We start from the raw sequence: 13,200 nt of genomic DNA, 5'->3' as shown, positions 1-13,200 counted from the left end.
TTTGTCTTCTAGCAAACACAGTACCTTTCTCTGGATCAACTGGTGGATATTTGGTTTTTTAGCGTAGTGATTCTGAGCATACAAGGATGGGGTCCAAGAATTCCTGAGGGGTCCTGGAAGCCTTTAAGAGGCAGGGGCTCTGTTTTCTCACTTATCTGTGTGATTTTTCTTCATGTACTTCAACCCCGAACCTACAGTTTGAATGTGGAAGCAAATATGAAAATCCAACTGTCTTCTGTTATATCAGACATTAGGAGATTTGCAAAATGAAAAACAATGTCACTCATCACAAAATTGTTTTCATCTTGGAATATATGGTTGTTTTTCATTAAACTATATCATGGGGTTTTTTTAACTGTATTTTAAAATGAATGTGTGTGTTGTCACTTCAGTCATGTCTGACTCTTTGCAACCCTACAGACTAGCCCACAAGGCTCCTCTGTCCATGGGATTCTCCAGACAACAATACTGGAGTAGGTTGCTATGCCCTACTCCAGGGGATCTTCCCCACCCAGGGATCGAACCCCCATCTCTTATATCTTCTGCATCAGGAGGCAGGTTCCTTACCACTAGTGCCAACTGGGAAGCCTAAACAAAAGGCATTTGGTTTTAAATAATATTTGAATACAAGGTGGTCCTGAAATTTAGAAAGTGTAAAAGTCACTATTCTAGGGAAACGACCCCTTTTACTTCTTAATAAGCAGGAAACTAATCCTTGAAAATAACTCTTTAAGGAAGATGCAGATGAAGAAATGGAGTCTCAGAAATAAAGCTCCTTATCCCGAGGGCCCCAGCCCCAGAAGACCTCCTCTGTCTTCTTTGGCTGGATTTTTTCTGACACCTGTTCTCTATCAGGGACTTCCCAGGCGACTTAGTGGTAAGGAATCTGCCTGCCAAAGCAGGAAACACAGGAGACTTGGGTTCGATCCCTGGGTTGGGAAGATCACTTGGAGAAGGAAATGGCAACCTATTCTTGCCTGAATAACCCCATGCACAGAAGAGCCTGGTAGCTACAGTCAATAGGGTCACAAAGAGACAGACACAATGAGAGACTGAACGCAGCACAGCTGCTCTAGATCAGTCACTGATCAGGAGACTGAGCTCCGCGATTGACCTAGAATGACTGCTCAGGGATAATGGATGTTGAGGCATCAGTCACAGATGACCCATTCTCTTTACAGATGACAAGTCTGTGCAGTGACAATGGCCAGAGGAAACTGTCCTCATTGGCTACAGCAGCATTCATCCCATGATATCTGCTCTCAGAGTTTGGAGATGATCACCAGTGAGCTGGAAGCCAGGGAGACTTGGCACCACATGGTGTAGCTTCCGTGTCCATCTGCCCCCTCTGACAGCCAGGCTTGTTGCTTTAATGACTGCTGGCAATGTCAAAGTCCTTTCAATACAACCCCATGATTTCCCAGCTCCTCAGGTGGCTTAGTGGTAAAGAATTTGCCTGTAATGCTGTAGGTGCAGAAGACGGGGGGCGGGGGAGGGGGGAGTTCAATCCCTGGGTGGGGAAGATCTCCTAAAGAAAGAAATGGCAACCCACTCCAGTATTCTTGCCTGGAGAATCCCATGTATAGAGGAGTCTGATGGCCTAGTTCATGGGGTTGTAAAGAGTCAGATATAACTGAGCAACTGAGCGTGCAATTGATTTCCCAATGATGTTGCCTTGGCATGCAAATCTATAGTTGTGGACTGTCCCCATAGCAGCGTGAAATGGTATAATTTTCCAGAGCAACAGTTCACTTGAAGAAATGATCGTTTCCATTTCCTGAATGCACATTCAGAAGCAAAAAAACTGTGCTTGCTTTGAGGAAAAATTAACATCCATCGTAGGTAATGTTGAACGTCATCTGACAAATTAAGGAAAGTTAATGCATGCAAACATTTGTTTGGGTTCTCAGACTCAATGCAAGGCTGGAGACACAGGCTTCATCCTGAAGGAGACTCTGTGGAATAACAATAGATGGGCTGAATTTCATCCAAAGCTCCAACCCAGAGCAACGCTGTTGTTCAGTTGCTCAGTCGTGTCCGACTATTTGCGACCCCTTGGACTGCAGCACGCCAGGCTCCCCTGTTCTTCATTATCTCCCAGAGTTTGCTCAAATTAATGTTCATTGAGTCAGTGGTTCTATCTAACCATCTCATCCTCTGTCACCCCCTTCTCCTTTTGCCTTCAATCTTTTCCAGCATCAGGGTCTTTTCCAATGAGTCAGCTCTTTGCATCAGGAGGCCAAAGTATTGGAGCTTCAGCATCAGTCCTCCCAATGAATATTCAAGGTTAATTTTCTTTAGGATTGACTGGTTTGCTCTCCTTGCAGCAATCCTTCCAGGCCACAGTTGCCTTTCCCAACTCCCCAGTGTTACTTCTGGAGGAGCTGTGGGGCTGGTAACTCAGAGCTCGCACTGGTCTGTAAGCACAAACACAGATCAACCTCCTTTCTAGTTAAGTCTCTCAGTGGTGTCCAACTCTTTGTGATCCCATTGACTGTAGCACGCCAGGCTTCCCTAACCATCACTAACTCCTAGAGCTTGCTCAAACTCATGTCTGTTAAGTTGGTGATGCCATCCAACCATCTCATCCTTTGTCGTCCCCTTCTCCTCCTGCCTTCAATCTTTCCCAGCATCAGAGTCTTTTCCAATGAGTCATTTCTTTGCATCAGGTGGCCAGAGTATTGGAGTTTCAGCTTCAGTATCAGTCCATCCAATGAATATTCAGTACTGATTTCCTTTAGAATTGACAGGTTTACTCTCCTTGCACTCCAAGGGACTCTCAAGAGTCTTCTCCAACACCACATTCAAAAGCATCAATTTGAACCTCCTTTGGGCACCATCTTCTACCATTGTCAACCAACAATCATCTCATCTAGGGAATTGGTTGATGTCCCAAATGGATACAATGGGAAGAAACACAAAAACGAATTGGAGAGTCAATATAACATCAATTGATCTTAGTGGGAACCAATGGCAGAACCAGGACTCTCTGGTCTCCTATTGCTACTAGGTTAAAAAACTGAATCCTTCATGTTGAGGTTCTGCAAAGCAATTATCCTTCAATTAAAAAATAAATTTTTAAAAATATCAAATATTAAAAAAAAAGAACCTGGATCCTTAATATGCTGTGAGGCTGGGCCTGGCCTGGCCCTGCCCACTGCCTGGCCTTCTCTGGTTTTGCTCCCCTTGCTCCCTGCATCCAACCATACTGGCCTTCGGTTCCTCAAAGGCCTTTTTGTCTTTTCTGCCTCTAGGCTTCCCTCCATGCTGCTCCCTCCACTGGAATGTTTCTCTCCCCTGTCAATGCCCCCTAATCCTGCTAGTCCTTTAGATCCAGCTCAAACATTACTTTTTCAGGAAGTCTTTCAGGAAGGTCTCCTTTAGATCCAACTCAAACATTTTAGTTTCAGGAAAACTTCCTCAAGCTAGTTTTCATGTCCCTTCCATATATTTTTATATCCTTTTCTCCTTCAATGTACTTGCCCGCCTGCACCTCTCAGTTGCTAGTGGGATTATTTGATCACTGTTGGTGTCTCCAACCCCCATGACAGAAACATCTATCCAAGTGGGGTGTGTCCTGTTCCATTTCTGACACTTCTCATGTTCTTGTTTGTTTGTTTGTTTGTTTTTTGAGCATAAAGAAAAAAATTACATTGTTCCATAAACATTTTTAAAAATTTTTAATTGGAGGGTAATTGCTTTACAGTGTTGTTTTGATTTCTTCTGTACAACGACATGGATCAGCTATACGTATACATATGCCCCCTCCCTCTGGAGCCTCCCTCCCACCCTCTCCCCACCCCTGTAGGTCATCACAGAGCACCAAGCTGAGCTCCCCATGCTATGCAGCCACATCCCACTAGCTCTCCATTTTACACATGGTAGCATGTATTGTCATTGCTACTGTCTCAGTTCGTCCCACCCTCTCCTTCCTCCGCTGTGACCACAGGTCTGTTCTCTCCATCTGTGTCTATATTCATGCCCTGAAAAATAGGTTCACCATACCATTTTTCTAGATTCCACATATATCTGTTAGTATATGATATTGTCCACATTCTTGGCACATAGTTGGATCTCAGCAAATATTGTTTGAATGAACAGTGGTCTACTCACAGTTCTCCAGCCTTATCTCCAACCAGGATCGGTTATTCTCTTCTCAGAGATTGCTTTAAGCAGAAAATGGATCTTCCCTGAGCTTTCCCAAGTATTCCATGTGACAGCCAACCTCTGAATTCTCTTCTCTCTCCCCGATGCAACTTTCATCTTGCTTTCTAGAATTCTCACTGATATAGGTTGGTGCTGGCACCCTTACAAAGTGCTATTCACCTTGGTGTACCAGTCAGCTTTTCTTTCAGAATCCCCTTACCCTCTATATAGAGGGTAAAATAGTAAAAACTATTTGATAAAATAGTCTCCAAGATTCCAAAAATACTCCCTGTATCAGTTATCTATTGCTGCATAACAAGTTACTTCAAAGGTCAGCATCTTAAAAGACCTCATGTTATCTCATTGTTTCCATGGCCTGGAGACTTGGGAGCTGCTTAGTGGGGAAGTTCTGGCTCAGAATCTCTCAAGAGGTTACAGTCAGGATGTCGGCTGGGCTGTGGGCAGCGGCAGTGGTGGCTGGTGCTGAACCATCCATTCCTAAGACGGCTCACTCAGCTGGTCAGCGCTGGTTGTTAGGAGGACTCAGTTATCCATCACGTGGACTTTTCCAGGGGCTTCCCCAGTGGCTCAGTGGTAAAAAAAAATCCACCAGCCAGTGCAGGAGATGAGGGTTCAATCCCTGGGCCTGGACTTCTCCAGAGGGTCATCTGAGCATTTCCACAACATGGCAGCTGACTTTCACTCTTTTCCCAAGAGTAAAAGCAAGAAGGAAGTTGCATTGCCTGTTATGAACTGACCTCTGAAGTCACACTCTTCCATTTCTGCAATATTCTGTTAGTTACAAAGGTCAGGCCTATTTTATGTTGGAGAGGTCTACACAGGGTGTGAATGTCATAAGATGAGAATCCTTGAGTGTCATTCCTATAGATTTATTCACTTTAACTGGGTCCAGCCTTTTTTTTTTTTTTTTGCACATCAAACTTACTCTCTTGCCCCAAATCTTCTAACAGCTCCTTATAACACAGAATAAAATATAAATTCTTAATTAGACTTCTTACCTAAAGAACTTATGTGATCTAGCCACCCCTCATTTCTGCATTCTAATTTTCTTTTTTTTCTAAGATTTTTTTTTTTTAATGTGGACTATTTTTAAAGTCTTTATTGGCTTTGTTACAGTATAGCTTCTGTTGTGTATGTTCTCATTTTTTGGCCTCAAAGCATGTGGGACCTCAGTCCCCTAAGCCAGGAGCTCACCCTTCGTGCTCTGCATTAGAAGGCAACGTCTTAACCCCTGAACCACCAGGGAAATCCCATGCATCCTCATTTCCTAACTCCTCTCTCTTTCACTCACTCCACCGGGCTCACTAGCCTTTTTCTCTTTTCCTCCAAACACCAAAATTCTCCCAGGACCATACACAGCCCCCTCCCATGTTTCGTTTCATTTCTTGACTCAGATGTCCACCATTTCCACCTACTCAGAGGTCTTCCAAGACCACTGTGTCTCAGAATAGCACCCTTACCATCCTCCTCTCTCCATCCCTTTCTCTGCTTTGTGTTTCTGAGTACCAGTTGTCACAATCTGAATTCACATTGTGTGTTTGTGTTTGTCTGGGGAGGGACCTTCTGTGAAGTATTCACTCCTTTAGCCCTGGTGTCTGGTACATGAGTGATACTCAGCTGCTATTTGCTGAGTAAAGGAATGATTGGATGAAGTCATCTGCTAAAAAAAAAAAAAAAAAAAAAAAGGGTTGGGGGTTGTACTTGATTCATTGGTAGACTGGTGGTAGTCTAAAAACTGTTACTGGTTCATGACAAAAAGTCCAGAAATTGAAAGTAAATACTAAGAAATTTTGCTTAGTGATATTGCTGTGACATCCAAGGTCATATTGAGGACTGATCTTGTTGGAGTATAAAGCCTCTACTACAGACCAGTTTGGGTGCTGTTCAACCTGTATGGCGAACCAAGTATGACATGTGCTACAAACCAGTTGTCTACAGTCAGACCACTTTAAAATAGAGGGTATTTTATTTATTTATTTGAAGTATAGTTTATTTACAATATTGCGTTAATTTCTGGTATACAACACCATGATTCAGTTATATACATACACACATTCTTTTTCATATTCTTTTCCATTCTGGTTTATCACGAAGTAAGAATATATTTCCCTGTGCTACACAGTAGGACCTTGTTGTCCATTCATTCTATATAAATAATTTGCATCTGATAACCCCTGACTCCCACTCCATTCCTCCACCACTCACCCCACCCCTTGGCAACCAGAAGTCTATTCTCTGTATCTGTGAGTTTGCTTCTGCTTCATAGATAGGTTGATTTGTGTCTTAGATTCCATATGCAAGTGATTTCATATGGTATTTGCCTTTCTCTTTCTGACCTACTTCACTTAGTATGATAATCTCTAGGTCCATCTGTGTTGCTACAAATGGCATTATTTCATTATTTTTTATGGCTAACATTTCACTGTGTATATCACTGCATCTTCTTTATCCATTCATCTGTTGACAAACATTCAGGTTGTATCCACGTCTTGACTATTGTGAATAGTGCTTCTATGAACACAGGGTGCATGTATCCTTTTGAATTAGAGTTTTGTCCAGATATATATCTAGGAGTGGGATTGCTGGATTATATGGAGACTCTATTTTTAGTTTTTTGAGGAACTTCCACACTATTTTCTGCAGTGGCTACACACTTTTACCTTCTTACCAACAGTGTAGGAAAGTTCCCTTTTCTTAAAATGAAGGGTATTTCAAAGTTAGCTTGTCATCTATGATACAAGTGCTTATAAAATTCAGATTCCATTTCTTCCATTGAAAAATTACTTAAGTGCAATTGTGGCTTTTCAGGATAAATGGTGATTGATGATGGATTGAATATAAATTCTGAAAATTGAGCATCATTTGTTTTATTTTAAATAAAATAAGTACCCTGAGCTTGTCTCTTCACACAAAATTGCATCCTCTGGAGGGATCTGCAATGTATGTCCTGACTTTCAGGGTTCAGGTCAAGAGTTTGGAGGCACTATAACTCTGGTGTAAAAGTATTAGCCAGAGACCCCAGAGAACAAAGTTTAAGCTTCAGTGATGTGTCAGAATATATTAGGTGCCATCAAAAGAGATTTTGAGATGCTTCCCTGGACTATGGTATTTGGATGCAAATTTGTGTTTTCTCCCATTTCTATTTAAAGCAGATTCTGCCATATGTGTGTAATGTTTTAAACATAATTTTGAGTCTTTCTTGAAGCCATCAAAGAGTCTATTCTTTCCTGTAATCATTGGCTTTTACTGAATTTCTTCCATATATAAGTCAACACTGGACTGTGTGTATCTTCTTGTTTTTACTGTCTGAGCCACCAGGAAAGCCTTTCCTTTTAGGACTCATCATGAATATGAAACCAACTGTTTGTATGGGGATTTCTGCCTGAAGTGATATTCAGATGTTATTTCTAATTTGAAGCCCAGGCCCATGAACTGGCTGGCAGGGCTTCCCTCTGATTACTGTAAAGAGATCCTGGAAGTCTCAAAGGATGTTGGGGCCTTCTTTCCAGAAGATCTTTGGTTTCCATGGCCTCTCTCAAGGTGTCTGATGGACCCACTGAAGTGGATGAGATACTCTGGATTCAAGAATCACAGGGGTTGATTCTAAATGTGTTACCTCTTTGCTGAATACTGCAGACCACCCCCCTTCCCGATTAAATAACAATCACCAGCTCCCCTCTCCCATGCTCCTTCCTACTCCGTGTCCAGGACACTCAGTTACCAGGTCTGAGATCCTCCAGACCAGGAGATGGGTATGAACCCCCTGCATGCTGGATATTACACCCAAAACTATATGAAAATAAAAAGGGCCTAGCCTGTTAAAACGGGCTCAGAATTGACTTGCACAGGGCTTTTAAGTGCTGTGCTCCTCAACTCAGAGAAATTAACAAGCAAAGAATTGAATGAAGATATTTGTATGTTCACCCAACTGTTTGTTACTGGGAGGAGTCTGTGGGTTTGGTCTGATGCCTAAATCTACAGATGCAGACAAAGAGGCCCATAGCTGGTGTGATGCTGCCTTGTTTACTGAGTGGACTCAGGCCAGGGCTGGAGGGCTGAACAGGCAGTGACTCAGACCTGTATTGCTCTTCTGGTGACCCCCTGGGTTTCGTGTCCTCCACCTAGTTGCTCACCGTGGCTGCCTTTCATACCCTCCCCCATCTCTCCCCCAAATCGAGATGGTGACCCAGGCTAGGCTGGGATTAGCTGGGAACTGTTTTCAGGCTTTGGGTCACTGAGGGTGGTCTGACCTGAGAGCCCAGAACTTTCTGCCTATAGACAGTAGTGCTTTGCACATGGGCCCTAGGGGAGAGGGACAGCAGGATGGTTAAAGGTTTGCATGTCATGCTAAAATGATCATATTTGGAGGTCCCTCTGGGGATTGGGGTGAGACCTCTTTGTTTGCAGCAGTGATCTAGAGTCAGGGGGCGGAGGGTGAGGGGCATACCAAGATCGTTTGGGATACAAAGGGAAGGTTTGAGACCTCTTCTTTTTATTCAATCTATCTCTTCAAAAAAGAAAGAAATGAATCTTTTCTAATATTCGTTATGAAATCTGGAGGAGGTCCATGGTTGGCCAAAAGGTTTTATTCAGGTTTTTTAACATCTTACAAAAAAACCAGAATGAACTTTTTGGCCAACCCAATGTATGCAAGTTATAAACATATATTGGGTTACACAATGGTATTGAATTTTTTTTATCCTACAAAAATGACAGTTTCATGTGAATGAATCTAATACTACACTGGGAGTGAGCATTCACATTTTTTACTGCTATGGATCAAAAGGTTTTGACCACACTATCAAACCAGTACTGCTTTACCCTGTAATTGCTTCTCCAAATCAGATCTTAAGCCCTGGAGTTGGGACATCAAGCTTTTAATGGCTCTAGTCTCTCTGGAAGTCCTAGCCTTGACTCCATATTAGTACAGCCAGGGGCAATGAAGAAGCTTGATTAGTTTGCATTTTGCTCTAGGCATGCCTCTTGGAGTGGGAAGTATGAGAATTGTAATTTGGGACATGGGGCTTTGAAGTGTGGAATTTGAGCCCAAACCTAGGAAAGTGAGATTTCCTTTCCAGAACCTCCTTCTCTGCCTTTCCCCTCTCCCACTTCTATCCCCCAACTCCTCTGTCAGGTCCTTCCCTGGAGGATGTTGTTAGTTTCTCAGTCGTGTCTGACTCTCTGCGACCCCATGGATTATAGCCAGCCAGGCTCCTCTGTCTATGGAATACTTCAGGTAAGAATACTGGAGTGGGTTGGCATTCCCTTCTGCTGGGGGTCTTCCTGACACAGGGATCGAGCCCAGGTCTCCGGCATTGCAGGTGGATTCTTCACCACCTGAACTACCTGGAGGATGGGGTCATGTCAAAGGCATCCAGAGCTCTACTTGCCTCACACCTGAGTTCTGGGTGGCCCTCCGGGTGGGGTGTGAGTGGAGAGCAGGGCCATTAGTCTGTGTGCTCCTGCCATAGCTTCATGGCTGCAGACCTCACAGTAGCAATGATTTGGCCTTCCTCAGCAGGAGGGGTGCCTCATGGGTTGGGTTACACCAAAGAGTAAGATTTTAGGAAGCCAGATCCCAGGTCTGTGACATAAACATGGAGATGTGTGCAGGCAGCAGGTGGTGGTTTCCATGGCATGATTTCAGGCACCCTTGCAGGGTCTCCATTCAAAAGATCTCTCATGTCATGGTCCCTGCGTGGGTTAGAAAAAAATTTCGAGACGTGAAATGGAATGAGAAGAGAATAGAGTTTATTAACGCGTAAGACTCTGTTAGAAGAGTGGGCTGGCTCAAGGGAGAGTAGACCCCTTTTACAGGCTAGTAGCCAATTTATAACCTCATGAGAGAGAAAATTCCTACCAGAAGAGTGGCATTAGGTGATTGGTTAGGATGCTATAGCGTAATGAATAGTGTGGGTATTTTACCTAACATGGGGTCAGGGAACTGGCCAGTTTAGATCAGGAGGCTCATGGCAACAGTTGCTATGGGGCTGTGTTAATTTCAGAAATTTTTGTCCTGTGACCTTGGTTCAAGGCTCCACACCTATGACCGTGGTATAGGGCTCCACATCTTACTCCCTGTCCCAGTGCCTGAATTTCCACCATCAGTGTTACTCCTTTGATATTCCTAGATTTTGAAAACAATTTATTTTTCTAGATGAGACATAAAAATTCATCTGATGAGCTTCTGTAGATATAATACCTTATACTGGAGCCCTGTACTGAAAAAGCCATGGATGTGGGGCTGCAGCTCCTTCACCTGCTATGGTGTGGCCTTGGGTAATTTCAATCATTCCAACTTTTGGCTTCCCCACCTAAAAAAGTGTTAGTTGCTCAGTAGTGTCCAACTCTATGACATCATGGACTGCAGCCCTGAGGTTCCTCTGTCTATGGAATTCTCTAGGCAAGAATACTGGAGTAGGTAGCCATTCCCTTCTCCAGGGGATCTTCCTGACCTAGGGATCGAAGCCAGGTCTCCTGCATTGCAGGCCAATTCTTTACTGTCTGAGCCAGCAGAGAAACCCTAAGAAAGGGCAACAGTGATACATTTCATGGTTATTGGAAGGACCAGATGCATTCATGTAAGAGAATCTAACATGTGCTTGGATGCGACGGTTGCCTAATAAATAACAACACCTTTGACTGTTTTATATTGCTTTATAATTTATAAAACACTTCCACACATACTATCTATTTTCCTCAGATGCAGTGTTATGAGCTGGGGTGGACTGTGTTATTTTAATTTTTACAGAATAAACTGCAAGTCTGGTTTTTCCATCTTTTCTTTTTTTTTAAGTTTTTTTTTTTTTTTTTAATGTGAACCACTTTTAAAGTCTTTATGAATTTGTTACAATATTGTTTCTGTTTTATGTTTTTTGGCCACTAGGGATATGGGATCTCAGCTCCCTGATCAGGGATCAAACCCGAATCCCATGCACTGGAAGGTCAAGTCTTAACCATTGGACAGCCGGGGAAGTCCCAGATTTTCCCATCCTTGACCTTGAAGATGGTTCTTTCTGATCTATTTCTTTCCTTTTAGGTGGATCTGTTAGTAGTCTACTGAGGACAGGCCTATGGAAATGGAAGCACGACTAGGAGCCTGGGGTGGGGGGGGGGGGGGAGTAGATGAAGAGGAGGGAGGTAAGTGGCGCAGAGAAGTTCTTAATTTTGTCACAAGCATCTCTGGTATTGTGTAGCCGTGTGTCCACTGTCTGACAACAACTTGCGAAAACCGTTGCCATTGTAAGTTGGAGGTCTGTGACTGAAGAGAGCCGCTCAGACCCCAGTTTCTCCTTTAGCCACCAGACCCAAAGGATTATTACTATTGGCACATTTGATGAGCATTAGAATAATTCCATCTCCTTGTTAGCATCGATGGCAGTGCCTGACTCATAAGAGGTACGGGGTGAATATTTGTTGAATGCTCACTCAATAGACTTTGGGGTTTTATTTTCATTGAAGCCTTTCTGGGTTAGTCACCACAAAGGGTGGTGAGGTGATTACAGCTGGACCTGCCTTTGTGTTCCACTCATCCTGCAAGGGTTGACTTTGCCTATTGTTTTAGGTCACATTTCTTTCACCATGGATTCTTCCAATGTGAGTGCAAAATTGGAATGACAGTATGGGGAGGCTTAGTAACATCTGTCTGTCCCAGAGGAAGCGAGGTGGCTGCCAAACCATTGTTTGGAAGAATCAAGGGAATGGCTCAAGGTCAGAGTGGAAGAGGTGTGTGTCACTTTCCATCTGGGATGGGCTGGATGGGCAGAGGGGAGCTGCCCTTGCAGACGGGTTACTGGGCAGGGATGGTGGGGGGATGTATTATATTTCCTAGGGCAGCTGTAACAAATGACCACAGACTGGGTGGCTTAAAACAACAGAAATATTTTTCTCACCATTTCGGAGGCCACAAGTCTCAAATGAAGGAGTCTGCAGGTGAATCTCACTCTGGAGGCTCGAGGGGAGATTTCCAGCCTCCTGCTTCTGCGGGTCCCTGGTGTTCCTAGGCTGGCGACTGCATCACTCTGACCTCTGCCTCCATCTCCCTATGGCCCCCTTATGCTTTCCCCCTTCTGTCTGTGTTTTCCTCTTCTCAGAATGCTTGTTACTGGATTTAAGGCCCATCCAGTTAATCAGGAAGATCTCATCTTGAGATAGAGCTTTAACTTAATTATGTCTGCAAAGACCCTTTTTCCAAGTAAGGTCACCCACACAGGGACTGAGGTCCAGGGCTTGGGCATATCATTCGGGGGCCACAGTTGAACCCACTACAGGTGAGGTTGAAGCATTATGTTTTTTTTTAAGATTTTTTTTTTAATGTAGACCATTTTTAAAGTTTTTATTGAATTTGTTACAATAGTGCTTCTGCTCTCATTTTGATTTTCTGGCCCTGAGGCATGTGGGACCTTACGTCCCCAACCAGTGACTAAACCTGCATTCCCTGTACTGGAAGGCAAAGTCTTAACCATTGGACAGCCAAGAAAGCCTCAACTTTCTGAAAATGGTCCTGATAAAATGATATGTGGAGAAATTCTCAATCAACATCAAGAACTCCTTACTTTTAGTTTAAAAGAGGGAGATGTTGAATTTAATTTTTGTGTGCATAGCAGTTCTTTTTCATTTCAGAGAGAATGTCTATTATGGAATCTTTTCATTTTTGACATTTGCTTCATAAATATTTTGGACTGTGGATCACCAGATGGATTTTTCTCAGGAGCCAACTTCATATTTTTAAATTCTTTTTATTCTGCAAGTTAAAAAAGCTCTTCTAACATCTGATATATCACTTTGTACTTAGAAAAAATGCTGACTCTGAATCTCACTGTTGTATTTTTATTAGAAGTAATTAACTAGCTCAAAAAATGTTTCATGAAATGTAGGTGAAATATTTCTATCATTTTGAAAATAATAAATGTATTTCCTCCCAATATTTTCATATAGGAAAAAATCAAATGGTCATTTGAAGGAAAATGGATGGGTAGAGACAAAGAATTATTGTAAAGTTATTGGCCACTAAATCCAATTAATTTAGACCTT

The 13,200-nt window shown here is 43.0% G+C and overlaps 1 long non-coding RNA gene across 1 annotated transcript in view; it reads left to right on the top strand.

The window, feature by feature from the left end:
• The window catches only part of LOC110126100 (uncharacterized), a 45,328-nt gene that overhangs the window by 27,339 nt on the left and 4,789 nt on the right, over positions 1–13,200 (top strand). Inside the window, exon 3 of the long non-coding RNA XR_011490300.1 lies at positions 11,732–11,892. This is a non-coding gene — a long non-coding RNA (uncharacterized lncRNA). The remainder of the gene's footprint in view (positions 1–11,731; positions 11,893–13,200) is intronic.

Source organism: Odocoileus virginianus, chromosome 11, assembly GCF_023699985.2.
Source record: "Odocoileus virginianus isolate 20LAN1187 ecotype Illinois chromosome 11, Ovbor_1.2, whole genome shotgun sequence".
Lineage (NCBI taxonomy): Eukaryota > Metazoa > Chordata > Mammalia > Artiodactyla > Cervidae > Odocoileus > Odocoileus virginianus.
The sequence above is the reverse complement of the archived record's forward strand: the minus strand, read 5'-3'. Positions and strand labels throughout refer to the sequence as shown.